The 14,992-nt window shown below is 44.2% G+C and overlaps 2 protein-coding genes across 7 annotated transcripts in view; one reads left to right on the plus strand and one right to left on the minus strand.

The window, feature by feature from the left end:
- The window catches only part of LOC126519323 (methylthioribose-1-phosphate isomerase), a 105,574-nt gene extending 98,642 nt beyond the window's left edge, over positions 1-6,932 (minus strand). For 2 of the 6 annotated variants that reach the window (XM_072284953.1, XM_055065273.2), the window contains exon 1: positions 6,454-6,768. The gene's annotated coding sequence lies outside the window, so the exon portion shown is untranslated. Of the gene's footprint in view, positions 1-6,453; positions 6,770-6,799 lie in introns of those variants that run through there. The other 4 variants (XM_050168956.3, XM_055065268.2, XM_055065272.2 and 1 more) reach the window with 3 other exon arrangements.
- Positions 1-14,992, plus strand: part of LOC126519316 (uncharacterized) — a 111,272-nt gene that overhangs the window by 4,688 nt on the left and 91,592 nt on the right. The gene's annotated exons all lie outside the window — the stretch shown is intronic.

Consider the following 14,992-nt stretch of genomic DNA (forward strand, 5'->3'; position numbering starts at 1 on the left):
TTACATTTAGGTTTGAAATAGAAGATAAGTGTAACATGTTTTTCTCAGAAATCAGACTCGAGAATAATTTCTTTTGTTTACATCCCTAGAAAAAAAGCCAAAGGATGCAGCTACTTCTTTTGTTCTTGTTCTTCTTTAACCCTTTGAGGGTCGATTTTCTTTCCGGCTTATGCGACCACCCAGGGTCAATTTTTTTTATTGCAGATTCCAATTCTTAGGGACTTATTCCGAAAAAATTTACCATAATTTTTCTAGGGTGACCGTAAAGTGAGAAAAAATTATTTTGAGTTGGTATACATGTACTCTTTATTCATGAATAACAACAATAAAAAAGGAAATAAACTCATAAGAATTAAACATTTGATGCATTGTTATACACATAGTTCAATGCTTTGAAAATGCGCACACGAGAGCATTTTGCAAGACTCAAATGTTCCTGCTCTTACACTAATATGTACATCCATAACAGAACTGCGTAGGTGCGCACACTCAAGAAAACTGTGGCTGTGTGCCCGTCAAAAAAGCAAAACGTGTCACAAACTTAGGCTAATCTTCATCTTATTGCCAACCAGAGGCAATTAGTTTTCGCGAGTGTCCAAAAAAAGAAAGCAACGGAAACGCATGCACGGTGGCATCCTTCCTATGCACACCCCTATCCCTATAAGCACTAAACGAGCGAGATAGAGGCGGTCGCCCTTGGAGCGATTAGTAACGAGATAGTTTTGCAAGCGCAAGAAGCTGAAACCACCCGCGGAACAAAACCCAAACCGCCGCCCACCCGCACCCACGCCAATGCGTGAGCGGTAGTATATAGGCACGTGGGAGCAAACTAGTTCTAAAACAAACCATGCAACGAAAACTGAGAGACAGAGGTGCGCGAAAAAAATTCCCTGTATTGCCACATGGTGGCAGTACATAACAAAAAAAGAAAAAAAGTTAGGAAATCGCCGTGCTTTTTAAACGTACAGACGGTGGCGTAAATATACGACATCGACCACTTTTGGGCTTGTTTGCAGTGCCGTATATTTACACCATTGACCCTCAAAGGGTTAATTAAACTCTGGTGTTTTATGTCTGGCGATATGATGAGCTCCTTGGCCTGAGCCCGTGCCAGGCCCCCAATAGACAGAGCGTACCAAGCCCAGCCTGAGGGGCGGGCCGGGCTCATGCAGTGCTCTCATGGGCTGTGTGGAAGGCTCATTGCACCGGTTGCGCTTGTGAATGTTTGTAGCTTAATTTTTGTTATTCAAGGTCCTCACATGCTTTGAGGTGGGGGTATAGCGTGAGGGGGGGGGGGTCTAAGAAAGGCTAGACATTGAAAAGGTGAGTGAGCCAGCTCGTCATATAAAATTTGTCTGTATGAACTCAAGTGTTATACAACAGTTGTCTGTGGATGTCACAATTGTTGCTTATACATCGTTAGGCTGCAGAAAATCAACAAGTCTAACAAATCAACAGAAATCAACAATACTAACAAATTACCGCCCAATATGCATACTGCGATTCTTTAGTAAAGTGATTAAAAGTTGTCTGTTACTCGATTAACCAATTACCTGTTTAAATTGAATATTCTTTACAATTCTCAGTATGGTTTTTACCCTGGCTATTCAACCGACCTTGCTCTTATCTCCCTAACGGATCACTTAAAGGAAGCTATTGATAAAGGGTATTTTGCCGGTTCCATTTTTTATTGATCTTGCAAAAGCTTCTGACAATATCAACCATCACATGTTGTTTTTAAAGTTGGAAGCTATAGGCATAACTGGGTCATCACTAATGTTGCTACGAACCTATCAGCAGGATATACATAACATAGTTAAAATTTCTTTTTCCGAAGCTAAGGTTACTAACCTAGGGGTACCACAGGGTTCTATTCTCAGACCTTCATAACATTTAATTTACATTAACGATCTGCCCGACTGTCTAACATCCTCACTGTGGATTGTACGCCGACGACACAACCATTATTAACTATGATAAAAATATTTCGTCCTTGGTTACTAAACTCAATAATGACTCAGAAAAAGTTACAAACTGGTGTATAAATAATAATCATTATTAATCCCTCAAAAACCAAGTTTATTGTATTTAATTGCCCCAGAAACCATCTTGTTCAGTTCCATTGCTGAATCTTGGTTCCCATTTAGTCCCTTCAAGCACTCATTTGTTATACTTAGGGGTAGAACTAGACTCTAACCTCAAGTTTCATGATCATGTCTCGAATATTAAAAAGAAAGTTGCTTACGGCATTCGGTTACTGATTAGATCCCGCCAATTCTTCAACCGTTCTACACTTGTATCGCTATATTACGCTTTTATACACTCACATATTAACTACTCATTAATATGTTGGGGAAATACATATAATACTCACCTAAGTTCACTTCAAACTTTGCAAAACCAAGCAATTAGAATAGTCACCTCTAGTCCCTATATTATTAGCCCTTTCCCATTGCTACACTCTAATAACATTCTGTCTGTCAAAGAAACTGTGTTGTATAATTTGGGTATATTTATTTTTAAGATATTGAATAATCAAGTTCCTGCATGTATAATTCCTAAAAGATGCCTGATAAACGCTAATGTCACTAGATTTGCTTTACACAATAATCTCGTTTTACCTATGGCAAACATCTTTTAACTATGGCAAACAATCAGTTCATTTTTCAGCTTTTTCATTTTGGAATTCCATACCGCTTTGCGTCAAAACTTCGCATTCAACATCCATATTTAAAAAACATCTGAAGAATTTTCTTCGAATAGAAAATATTTAACATACTCTTTTTATCTTTTTCTTTCTCTTTATTTATTCTCAGCCTTATTACTTCAAATATTCCATTGTTCTGATACCTTTCTTTTTTATTAATGGTCATGTATATTTTGAAATAATTTTGTTGTTGCTTTTATTGCATGTTCGGGTAAAATTTTCTGTCCGTTACTGTGAATTTCGTTTAGTTCATTCAGTTTTGCTGCATTTGCTCCTTGCATTTGTATAATTTCCTTCGTTAGATTTATTGTAACTCCTAATCTTGTTTTGCATTCTCCAGTACTTACTTTCTTCCATATTTCCTTATATATCATTTTAATGTAGTTCTCGTTGCTTTATAAAGCACATACTTATATATAACAGGAGGTCCCGATACAGTCTTTGACTATGGGACCTCCTTCTGTATATTATTCTTCTTTATAACCTGTAATCTATAATGAATAATTCAATTTCAAAAGAATTACGTCGCACATGAAAAAAAATTTATGAATGAAAACCCATTCGATACCCATTCGCATAGAGGAAGGAAAATGTTCCTCCATGTCGGGAAATTTCGATTCGTGCTCTGTGATATCGACGCAAGAGGTCACATATTGGGCCATCACTGAGCAAAGTGACTGGCGCACGGTGTGCTCGCTTGCCAAGGCTAACTGCGTGGCATAATGCTCTCTCCTAATTTTTTCTGTCCTTCATGCATAATCGTGCTTCAATCACATAGCTATAACTGATCTTACTGTTCATTGGTTTGGAACCACATTTCAGCCTTACCTTCGCGACCATGTGCCTTGACTTTTGTAGTGCACCTTGAACCTATGACCCCATACTCGGAAGCAGAGTGTCTTACCCGCTGGGCTAAAGTGCCGACACTTGCAGAAGGTGAACATTTCTGAACCATATGAATGTGTTGTACCGATGGCACAAAACAAATGCCAGGGAAAAACAATTTCTGTGAAGACTTTGTTGAAAGATTCAGTGATGGTGGAATAAAAGCCATCTCTAGGACTACAATAGAGCCAACTTGGAGCATTGCAGACCAAAAAGGTTATATAATGTAACCTCCTTGTTAGAGACATCAGGAAAATTTCCGTGTCGGCGACAGCTTGCGATTGTTATGGATTGTGGCCTCAAAATGTTCTCAGAAGCCCTGCCACTCGCAAAGTTCACTGGAGAAAAGGGCTGCCTGTAGTTTCGGTAGGACAACTCGTATCACTGCTCGGGAACTTGCTTGAGCGGAGATGCCTTGGGTGGCGGATTTGCTCACAATGCTCTGGGTGGCACTGTCTTTGGGCCTTGCAGCAGAATTCAGAAAAGCAGACCTGACTCATGGGGTTGCGAATCTTGCCATGGTACTCCAGAGCTTCAGTGGCTTCCGCCGCATACTCGTCACCATCGTTTGAGGTCAGCAGTCTTCTTGTTGAGCGCTGCAAGTGCCAAGTCTTTGACCTGCAGATCATCCAAATAACTTGTAGGTCGGAGAGTGAAGCATGCTCAACTTGTAGTGCTTCAGTGGTGGACAAGACGAGTTTTGTAGCAGCAGCTCAAAGTAAACCTCTGCTGCATTGCAGTTGATCCATTGTCTGTGTAGGACAGCAGTCTTCTCCCGGGTTTCACAGCACCAAAAACTACGTTGAAGACCGAGACTTAAATCCGTCAGATGCGGTTTATTAATCGAACTGCTAAGGTGCTGCTGGCACGAGCCCTCGCCTCACGGATTCTTAACCTCTTCATTTCCTTCAATTTTTGTCATCCTCTGCTGGCAGAATCACAAAACTATTGCCAGCAACTCATACTCATTAGCTAGCTGTGGCCACCTCACCAATTCCAGCAGAAATCCAGGGAAAACACGGGGAAGGCAGGAGATGGAAATTCAAGACAAGGAGCAAAACGAGAACAAGGTAAAATCAAGAGCCAACGTTTTGACAAGCGACTTGTCTGTTTCAAGGCGACATATGCTTTCTTTGGCTCAGTATATATAGGTAGGGTTTTTCTAAAGGGGAGAGGGGGGTAACAGGGTGGGCGAGGGAATGACCTAGGGTGTGTTAGTGGCAAAGGTGTAGAATTGAAAAGAAAGGTGTGTTATTCAACGTCGGTGGAAGAATGTGAGGAAGCGCTGTGTGTCAGCCGGCCGTATGTTTTTTTCGTGGAGGAGGCCTGGACGACGGGGGGGGGGGGGGGGGGGGGATTATCTGCTCTGCTGTCAATGAGCTATCAACCTCTCTGGAAGAGAGAATAAAAGAAGTGGTGCTCACAGCAAAAAAAACTACTACTACTAACTGCATATTACTTGTCGTGCCTCGTCCTGTCCACTCTCTTCGTTCTCGTCTTTGTGCGCTTCTACAGTTTCAAGATGCAAGTAAACCAACTAGCCTAGTTGTCCATTCTGTTACATTACTAATTTGCTCTAGTCAGCATGCAGTGTCCTAGCAATAATATGTCGTCACATGGTGGGGTCTCTGCATTTTGCCATCTTCACTGGTGGGCAGGCAAATGCTATGGCGCAAGACGCTGTGTAGAATATAATCAATTGCATGGCATTTATTTAACCACTTCACTAATGATTCACTTCTCAAGATTTCAACATGTAGGTTGATTCCGCGTAATTTTAAACTGAAGCTCTCTTTACCTACTTTCTCGGGTTTGCTTTGCTGTAGGGTCGGCCGCTATCTCACCTTATATATATGTAGGTATAAATACAAATGTTACACAACTACATGTGCAGAGTGGAAAGGAAATGATAGGCATGGAGTGGCTTGTATAAACCATTTGTGTTTGACCAATAATATTCCCACCTTTGTTCTGCGTAAGTAAGACAACCAAACTTCCTACGTAAAACCTGGACATATAATGTTGGCCCACAGGTATCTCTAAAGAAAACAGATTTTTTAAATGGAACATTTAATTAAATATATTTAACGGATTGCTTGATTTGCATTATTTTCTTTCATTTAGCCACTCAAGTCTGTCGCATTGGGTGTGGGCCCCTTCTTGGCCCGTCCTCCAGAATGGGCATGTCTCGCTACGACTCCCACCTAACATTCATCAATCACGAAACTAAATAAAACCAAACCAGTCTTTGTACAGCATCAAATAGGTACCACCAATTGTGAAAGCATCACCTGACATAGATTCCAACTTGTGAGTTGGGTCTGCATTAATTTTTTTCTTCTTTAATTGTGCAAACTTCATTAACAATTAAGGCTTGCGAGAGAGAGAGAATGTATAAGAAAGGCAGTAAGGTCGGCCTGGGCTAGCATGCAATTGCCTGGTACTGTCCTTTACCTGATGCTTCTGTTCTGCCACAATGATTTTCATCATGCGCCGAAAAGTCGTACCACCTTATGTTACAGAAGGCAGAGGCCAGCCTATCTGCATAGGTAGTTAATTGTTATACCTCTTGAACAGCAAGTTATGCAAGAATAAGCGTATACCATTTATCTCGGGAGCATCGCAAATGCCGCTCGCATGGCTGAAGCATTACTGACGCGCCCTCCTCGGTGCCGCATTTGCAGTTTGGCAATTCGCAGCGAAGTGCGTCCGCAGTAAACGTCTACGAGCCAGCCAACCAGCGCGTACAGCAGCACGCGTACACGCGCAACCGGCGCGCCCGCACCATGTGTCCTGCGTGCAAATGAACCCCCGCACGTGCAGTGCCGTTATTTCCCGCAGAGCCGGCCCCCTAAACTCACCGAACAAAACAGCGATGTCTCGAGCGTGTTCAGTTGGTTGCCACACGACACTCACTGATTTGGCGCAATCTGCTGGGCGGACTGCGATAGTGACCCCCAGACGATAGTGACTCTCAAAGAAGAGAACACGCGCCACCAACTTTGAGACGGGAAAGCGGGAAACCGCTAGCGCAGCGAATAGCGGTGGCGCTACGCATCCGCCGGTCTGCCCAGCCACATGCTGCCTCTGATAAACGTACGGCAAACGCCTTGCACATTTCCCTACTGCGGTTCCCGCACAGTTAGCTGCAGTCAGATTTCGTCATGCCGCGCTCGAAATGTATTTGTTTCTCGACAACCCGCTCACTTGCAAACGTGATTTCACTGCTGGGACCACTGCCCGATGCTGCGACGCATAACTTCACAGAACCATCTCAAAAACGGTCAGTGGAGTTCATTCAGTGGCAAAACCAACACAACTGCACTGACTGCACACAGAAGCGGAACTAGCTAGTCGTACGACATGCAGCCGATGTCGCTTGCAGATCTCTTTTGTTTGTTGAAAGCGCTTCACCTTCGTTTCGATTCCGACTTTTAACACTTTTATACAAACCAAAATTTTTCGAGTTCACAAATAGCTGTGTATTTCTAGAATGTAATGTACTTAATGAATGACTTAGTACTGTTATGTACTGTGAAATTATGGATTATGTTATGGTGTACGGAATGAGGCAGTGTGTCGTCCGTACAGAACACGGGTACAGAACAACAATGTGTATGACCACGACCTACTGGAACTCCAGACCTACACAGATATCCGGCTTCTATGGGAGCAGCTTGCGCCCACTTTCGTCGAACCGACGGCCGTAGGTGGCGCTTTTATAACCTGTTCGTCTGCTACGCGCTGGGCGGCTGTGCGGCGTTGTAGTTAGTACGGCAGCTGTTGTGTTGTGACGACCTGCTTCTCTAGTTGATGATTTTTGCTAACACAGTGACAGTGATGTCACAAGTCTTTGATCGGTCACTTGGCTCCAAAAGTTGACTGCCCGAACCTAAAAAATGCCCGAGCGTGTAGGCCGCTGCTCTTTAAAATAGCGTTAAATAGCCGCTCCTATTGCCTTTTTCAAGCAGATTGTTATAAATCACATTGTGTATAGAGTTCGCAACGTACACAACAGTTTCATTGTACACGTTGTAAAATTCGCGTCTGCGCTCTTTAGAAACTTGAAGCCACCGTAATGTTCGACGACAGAACGATTACCACTCATTTTAACTCTTAAAAGTTGTCCGTGAATGCGTCGCGAGTTCAAAAAGTGAATTACGTACACAGCTTCACTGCGTACGTATCTTAAGCACCACCGTTATGCTGCCGCCGTACCACGCAGAAAAGCTAGCTTTACTGTTTGAAAAGAGTTCCGTGACACGATTTTTAACGCCTGCAGTGCAGCACGTCTTAAAGCACTGGGATCGCTTAATTTTTTGCAAGCTTTCTGCTGAGCTAGACATCCAACGATATTAAAAGCAATATATGCTCACCTTCCCTTGAAACAGAATCGATCAGCCTATTGCTCATATCAGGCGGAGGACTTACTCGTGAATACTTTTACTATACTTTTACCAGATCATCTGCCTTTCACTACGGCACACAGCAGTAAATCCTAATGTCATCTACGACATTAGGCTGTCTGTAATCAACTAAAAAAAGCTAGATTATCCTATGAATCTTTTAAAACAATTTTTGCAGTCTCTTAAGGAGGCTAGGAAAGCGAAATTTATGCCGTCGATCTAGCATTGCAGCGGCTACCTATGCTCGTTGTTTACATTTATTGCACCGCTCCTCCTCTTCTAGTTTCACTATTCAAACGCAAAGCATTCGCAAATATGTCTTTTGTATGTTTGTGAATTTATTCATTTGCCGCCAATACAAGCGCTTTGTGCCTGCCGAAGTGGCAAGACAAGCGCTGAACAGATCGCAGAAGCAGACGACAGCGAACAGGTTATAACTAGCGCCACTCTACTCGTACGTTCTTTCCCTAGCGGCAAAAAGGGCGAACTAGACCAGGCGTGCTGGAGGAGAGAGATCTGTGCAGGTCTGGAGTTCAGGAGGTCGTGGTGAGAACCGGGGACGCTTCTGCGATGACGCCACCAGGCTGGCGCTGCGGTCGACTGGTGTGCTTAACGCGCAAAATTTAAAGATGTTGCGCAACATACTGCATTTATAAACTAAAACGCTCTCAAAACACAACTGAAATTTTTATAATTTGCAAAAAATAAATAATACAAACTGTTAAGATACATCAATAACGCCGTCTATGCTTCCACGTTTTCGACGACGGATCATACCGTGTTCCTGATCGTCTGCTCAGCCAATGGCCCAGCGTTTCGGTTGCAGTAAAGCCCCTCCATACACGTTTACGCGCGTGGATGGAGGGGCTTTAGGTTGCAGAAAACACACTCGTCAGCTCGTTCCGTTCAGTAAGCACGCATGTGTTTAGTATTTCGAAATACACGAGGATGAAAAGCCCGGCAAGAGCACCTACACTGTGCCTGGTCGGTTGCACGGGATTCATTTCATTTTGTATCAGCCAGAAAAGCGGTCGCCAGGTTTCACTGAAGAAAAAAAAGAATACTGCTCTCTGACGAATGCAGCCGCTAAAGATTAGATATTTCGCTTCGTAAAAGGGCGCCGAAGGGCAATAATACAGCCAATGTTCTCAATGCGCCCTATCTAAGCAGCCCGGAGTTGTGATCGTTATGCAGGAACATCAATGCACGCGCGCGCGCACACACAAAGTACATTTGCAAAGCCAGCGCTTGCCGTGCACATAAAGGATGTGCGAACGCGGCAGAAAAATTTGTAGGACGCTTAAGCTTCGCCTTCAAGAGTGGAACGCGATAGCGTTATCGCACCCCGTTCGCACCGCCTACTCAAACGCGCTACGCCAGCCAAACGTCGCGATCGGCATAGGTAGCCGAGCCCCGACGCGCCATGAAGGCGGACGCGATCATGAGGCGATCACGGTCGGGGCAGCGCCGTACATTGCGAGGAGGGGGTCTTCTGTGTTTGCCGCAAGATGGCTCTGCGTGTGCGCAGAGCGCAGAAGAAATGTAGCGGAAACGTACTTGGCTACTCGTGAAACTGCGACTTCTGTAAGTTACATGGTCATAATTACCGATATATACCGCAGTATAACGTTCTACGGCGCGTTCCTAAGGCAACACCGCATTCGCTAGATGCGATTTTGTCCCGTTTTGACGGAGCGAACTCGTGGCTGAGTGATTCACAGACCAAGGTACAAAAATGCCCTTGCTTTGCAGCCACGGTTTCACTGGGAGAGTGCCTGTATGTAGTTGGAAAAAGAAAGATTTAACAGAAGCTCTTACCGGCATTCGTTTAACTCTCTAAGAACATCTCGTTCTGAAGCTACAACTTTATATGCAAATTGCTTTATATATATATATATATATATATATATATATATATATATATATATATATATATATATAAATTGCTTTATATGCAAAAAACCGGAGACGATTGAGCATATCTATTTGGACTGTCATGACGCAGTGTTTTTGTGGGATATTCTAAAACGTAGCCTTAAAAAGGAATTGCCGTTAAGTGCTTTCGGGATACGCTTCCTGCCATGCGCGTAACCAGAGGGAGTGTCTGTCGATCTGTTAATGCTTCTGTGCATGCACAGTGTGTGGCGAACGCGTATGGATATTAGACATGAGCGCATTGTTCAGGCCCTAGCACATGAATACTTCATTGAAAGTGTTATATATATAGGCGAATTTTTCTGTGCACAGAGTGATCCTCCTCATTGGCTAAGTGCTTTGGACAAAGTGACTAGCCTACATCGTTCTTATCACACCACACTGATCCGGCATTGACTAGTTATTTTTTATGACCATGTAATACTCACATTGTATTTTCTTTTGCCAAGCCGGTAATAAAAAAAAAAACTCGTGGCTGAGTGGTAGCGTCTCCGTTTCACACTCCGGAGACCCTGGTTTGATTCCCACCAGACCATCTTACAAGATGTTTTTTATTTATGAAGTGCCTTCTGGTATTTATCGCTCACGGCCAACGCCGCTGACGCCGACGACACCGGCTTTTCTGCGACACGAGCTCTTTCACAGTCATCGAGCTTCACAGTTATTGAACTTCTCGTGAACCGCCGTGAGCTGGTTCACAGTGGTGCAGGCGAATCGAACAGACCCAATGTGATGTCGATACTAGGCTGCAGAAAATGGAGGCTTTCCAGGAAGAGCTTCTCAAACAGGTGCAAGAGCTCAAGAATGAGCTAAACAGGGAGCGTGAGGCACGGAAGGTAGTTGAAAAGAGACTTGAAGCAGCCAAGGAAAAGCTGAACAGGGCCGCCATTGTGACCGAGAATGTGCGTGACAATGGAACGCAGACCCCCGACGCTACAGGCGCGGGAGGGTCGGAGAAATACGTGGAACGCAGGCAGGGTGATGAAGGGTTAGCTGGAAAGAGCAGCACCTACCTTGAGGCCGCTACGCGGAAAAAGCAGGAGCCCAGGGGACAATGCCCCCTGTCGAGTTCGAATCACCCGGAAAATGACAAAGGGAAGCAGGGAGATGTAGGAGAAAGTGAAAGGGTGATTATCGCTGGCGATTCAAACCTGGCTGGGTGCTCAAAGGCAATTGTGGAGAGGATGAAAGGCGACAAAAGGGTGGCCGTAGGCACACTTCCAGGGCGCACACTGGGTTCTGTCATGGAGCAAGCAAAAGAAAAGCTCGCTGAAAATGCCCACGTGCGCAACCTCGTCATAGTAGCAGGTGGGCTAAACGACGTCCTTAACAGGAAAGGGCCAGGACTAGTCAACACCTCTTGGACTAGCCCAGCGCTTGGCGAAGGGGGTGGACGACTTGCGTGAGCTATCCCCTCAGGTGCAGATCGTGGTGTGCACGGTGCCGGAGGTGCCTGTGCGTGACAATCACGTACAATGAGCCGTAGTGGCTGCTAATGAGGCAATATGGAAAATGAGCCGAGAGAAAGGCTTCGAGGTTGTCGAAGTAAACAGGGAAGTGAGAAGTTGTGGTGGTTTTAAACGAGACGGGATCCACTTCAATTACAGGCTAGCACGAGAAGTGGGGTGGCGACTTGGTGGTCGCGCTGTTGCTTTTTTAGGTGGCCCGCGGGTGCTCAGGAGGTCAGAGTAGATAGTAATGAAGAAGGTCCCCTAGGGGAACATCAGAAGAGCATCGCCGTCGATAGCAGAAAAAGGAGGAAAACAAGAAAAAGAGCTCGCCATGCAATAGGCTACATAAACATGCAGGGCGGCAGAAGAAAGGAAAAGTGGGCAGAGATTGAGGAGCAGTTACACAGAGAACAAATAGGGGTGTATGCGGTTACAGAAACGCACCTTAGAGATTCAGAAGAGCCGCCAGTTATTGAGAATTATGTTTCGGAATGGTGCAACAGAACTAAGTCGGAAAGAAAGGGAGGGGGAGTCGGAACGCTCATCCATCAGGGAGCCAAATTGAAAAAATTAAATTCACAATGTCAAGAGCATCTTTGGTTATCAGGTACAATGAGTGGGAAAGAAACTTGGCTGGGCGTTACGTATTTGCGGACCGGAAAAAATTGCACAGAGAAGAATAAGGAGTTGGTGGAATGCATAAGCGCTGATATTGAGGGTTTCGGGAGTGGTGCTGAAATTGTCCTATTAGGTGACATGAATGCCCACATACAGGATTTAGATGGCTATACCGAGAATAACAGGAAGTCAATGCTAGACCTTTGTGAGCAACATAACCTCGTGATCGTGAATACAGGGCCTAAGTGTAAAAGGCAGATCACGTGAGAAGTCGGAAACCGGCAATCGACCATTGATTACTGTCTGATGACAGAAGGAATTCATGATAAGTTGAGAGAAATGGTCATCGATGAGGAAGGGTTTAGCAGCATAGGGAGTGACCATAAACGCATCATTTTGAAAATGGGATATGTAGTTGGGAAAGAGAGCAAGGAAAGCATAATGGCCAGTCCAAATTTGAACGCTGAATAAATAGCAAATATAGTCACTAGAGTTGAGGAAGAACTTGGCAAGTGGCCAAGTAAGGAGTGGGAATATGGTGAGCTTCTAAGTGTAATAACGACAGAAATACGGAAAGAGAAACAACATGTTCGTTGGAAAGGAAAAAAGAAACCGAAAAGCTGGTGGAACAAGGAGATACGAGAAGCGATCGCCGAACGACAGATAGCATCTCGAGAGCACAGGCAGGCAAAGAAGGCGCAGTTGCCACAGGATGAAGTAGCCAGTAAATAGGAAATATACCGGGAGAAAAAGTCTATGCTTCAAATACTGGTGCAAGCAAAATTAAAAGGTGAAAGTGAACGTTAGTTGTCAGAAATACGTGAGAAAAAGAAGGCCGCACCTAGAATATTTTGGAACCACATAAAATTATTAGGCAGGAAGTCAACAACAATACAACAACATATCCTAGACGAAGATGAAAACAGACTGGAAGGAGAAGCGGCAATAAATTACATCCGAAAAGCAACAGCCGAATCTTTCCAAGGCAATGACGAGGTTGTACTTGATGAATAAAAAGAGCATGAAGGAGACCCAAGTGGAAAAGGAGCTGGTGCTGACAAATTTAAACTGGAAGAAAGCGGAAGAGAAAATTCCTAAGCGGACAGCCACAGGGCTAGACGAGGTTCCCGTTTGGCTGATAAATGAACTAGGACCAAAAAGTAAGGAAGCTCTGGTGAAACCAGTGGAAAAAGCTTTAAAAGATAGACGAATACCAGACAGTTGGCGACAAAGTAGAATGAATTTAATTTATAAAGGTAAGGGGGAGAAAGACAGAATTCACTCGTATAGACCGTTGACCATTACATCGGTAATATACAGACTAGCAATGCAGGCAATCAAATTAAAGCTTCAAGCATGGGCAGAGAATAATGGCATTTTGGGAGAGCTTCAGAATGGCTTCAGAATAGGTAGGCGTTTGGATGATAACTTGTTTGTTCTTACTCAGTGTATTGAAATATCAAAAGCAGAAAGCAGACCGTTGTATGTGGCCTTTTTAGACATTACAGGAGCCTACGACAACGTAGACCGTAACATTTTGTGGGATATTCTGGAAGGGGAAGGCTTAGGTAACGATTGTTTACAGCTTTTGAGAGAGATTTACCTAGAAAATACCGTTTGCGTTGAATGGGAAGGGATGAGGAGCGAGGAGAAAGTTCATATAAACAAGGGACTGAGGCAGGAGTGCCCTTTATCGCCGCTGCTGTTTATGGTGTACATGGTGAGGATGGAGAGGGCGCTAGAAGGAAGTAATATCGGGTTTAATCTCTCATACAAACAGGCGGGTACAGTAATAGAGCAGCAACTCCCATGTTTATCTTATGCGGACGACATTGTGTTGCTAGCTAATAAGCAAAGTGATTTGCAACGTCTGGCTAATATCTGTGCACAGGAAGGCAACAATTTAGGTTTGAAATTTAGTGTTAGAAAATCAGGTGTTATGGTATTCAATGAAAACAGTGAACAGACAGTGGAGATACAGGGCTAAGAAATACTTGGGGCAACAGAATATAAATACATTGGTATATGGATAAACGAAGGCAATGGATATATGGAAACACAGGAAAAAACCATAACACTAAAGGGGAAGAGAAATTCAGCCATAACGAAGCACAGAGCGCTATGGGGATACAATAGGTACGAGGTCCTCCGAGGTATGTGGAAAGGTGTAATGGTTCCAGGACTTACTTTTGGAAATGCGGTTGTTTGCTTTAAATCAGGGGTACAATCAGGACTCGATGGGAACCAAAGGTCAGTGGGTCGCCTCGCATTGGGCGCTCACGGGAATACTACAAACGAAGCTGTGCAGGGTGATATGGGCTTGACTAGTTATGAAGTGAGGGAAGCTCGCAGTAAAATTGAGTATGAAGAACGGCTAAGGAATATCGAAGAAAGTAAATGGGCTGGGAGAGTGTTCAGGTATCTGTACAGGAAAAACATTGATTCACAGTGGTGGTAAAGAACTAGGAAGCTTACCAGCAAGTATGCGGCCTGTAGGGTGGGCAACACGGCAACAAAGCAGGTCAAGCGGAAAGTCAGAGAGGCTGAATTAATCTCATGTGTGGCGGCAATGGAAAAGAAACCTGCTATGAGTAACTACTTAAGAGGAAAAAACGAGATCAGGAAAGAAACCATTTATGATAACTCAAAGGGAAGCTCATTACTTTTCGAAGCGAGATCGGGATGCCTTAGAACACGCACCTATAAAGCGAGATGTAAGAAGGAAGAAGAAGCATGTGCTTGCTGCGGTAAAGCTAGGGAAACTACGGAGCATGTTTTATTAGAATGTGAGGACGTCTACCCAGCGGTCGCTTTAGGCACCACTGGCCTCCTTGAAGCCCTTGGGTTCAGAGGGAGCAGTGGTAAAGCAAACATGTCCGCAATAGACATTAGTAAGAGGCGACTGGAGGATTGGTGGAAGAAAAGTAGGGAAACGACAAAAGACAGAGACGTACAAAAGCACAGTTCGCAATAGGGGATCAGAAAATTTG

The sequence above is a fragment of the Dermacentor andersoni genome, chromosome 10 (genome assembly GCF_023375885.2).
Source record: "Dermacentor andersoni chromosome 10, qqDerAnde1_hic_scaffold, whole genome shotgun sequence".
NCBI lineage: Eukaryota > Metazoa > Arthropoda > Arachnida > Ixodida > Ixodidae > Dermacentor > Dermacentor andersoni.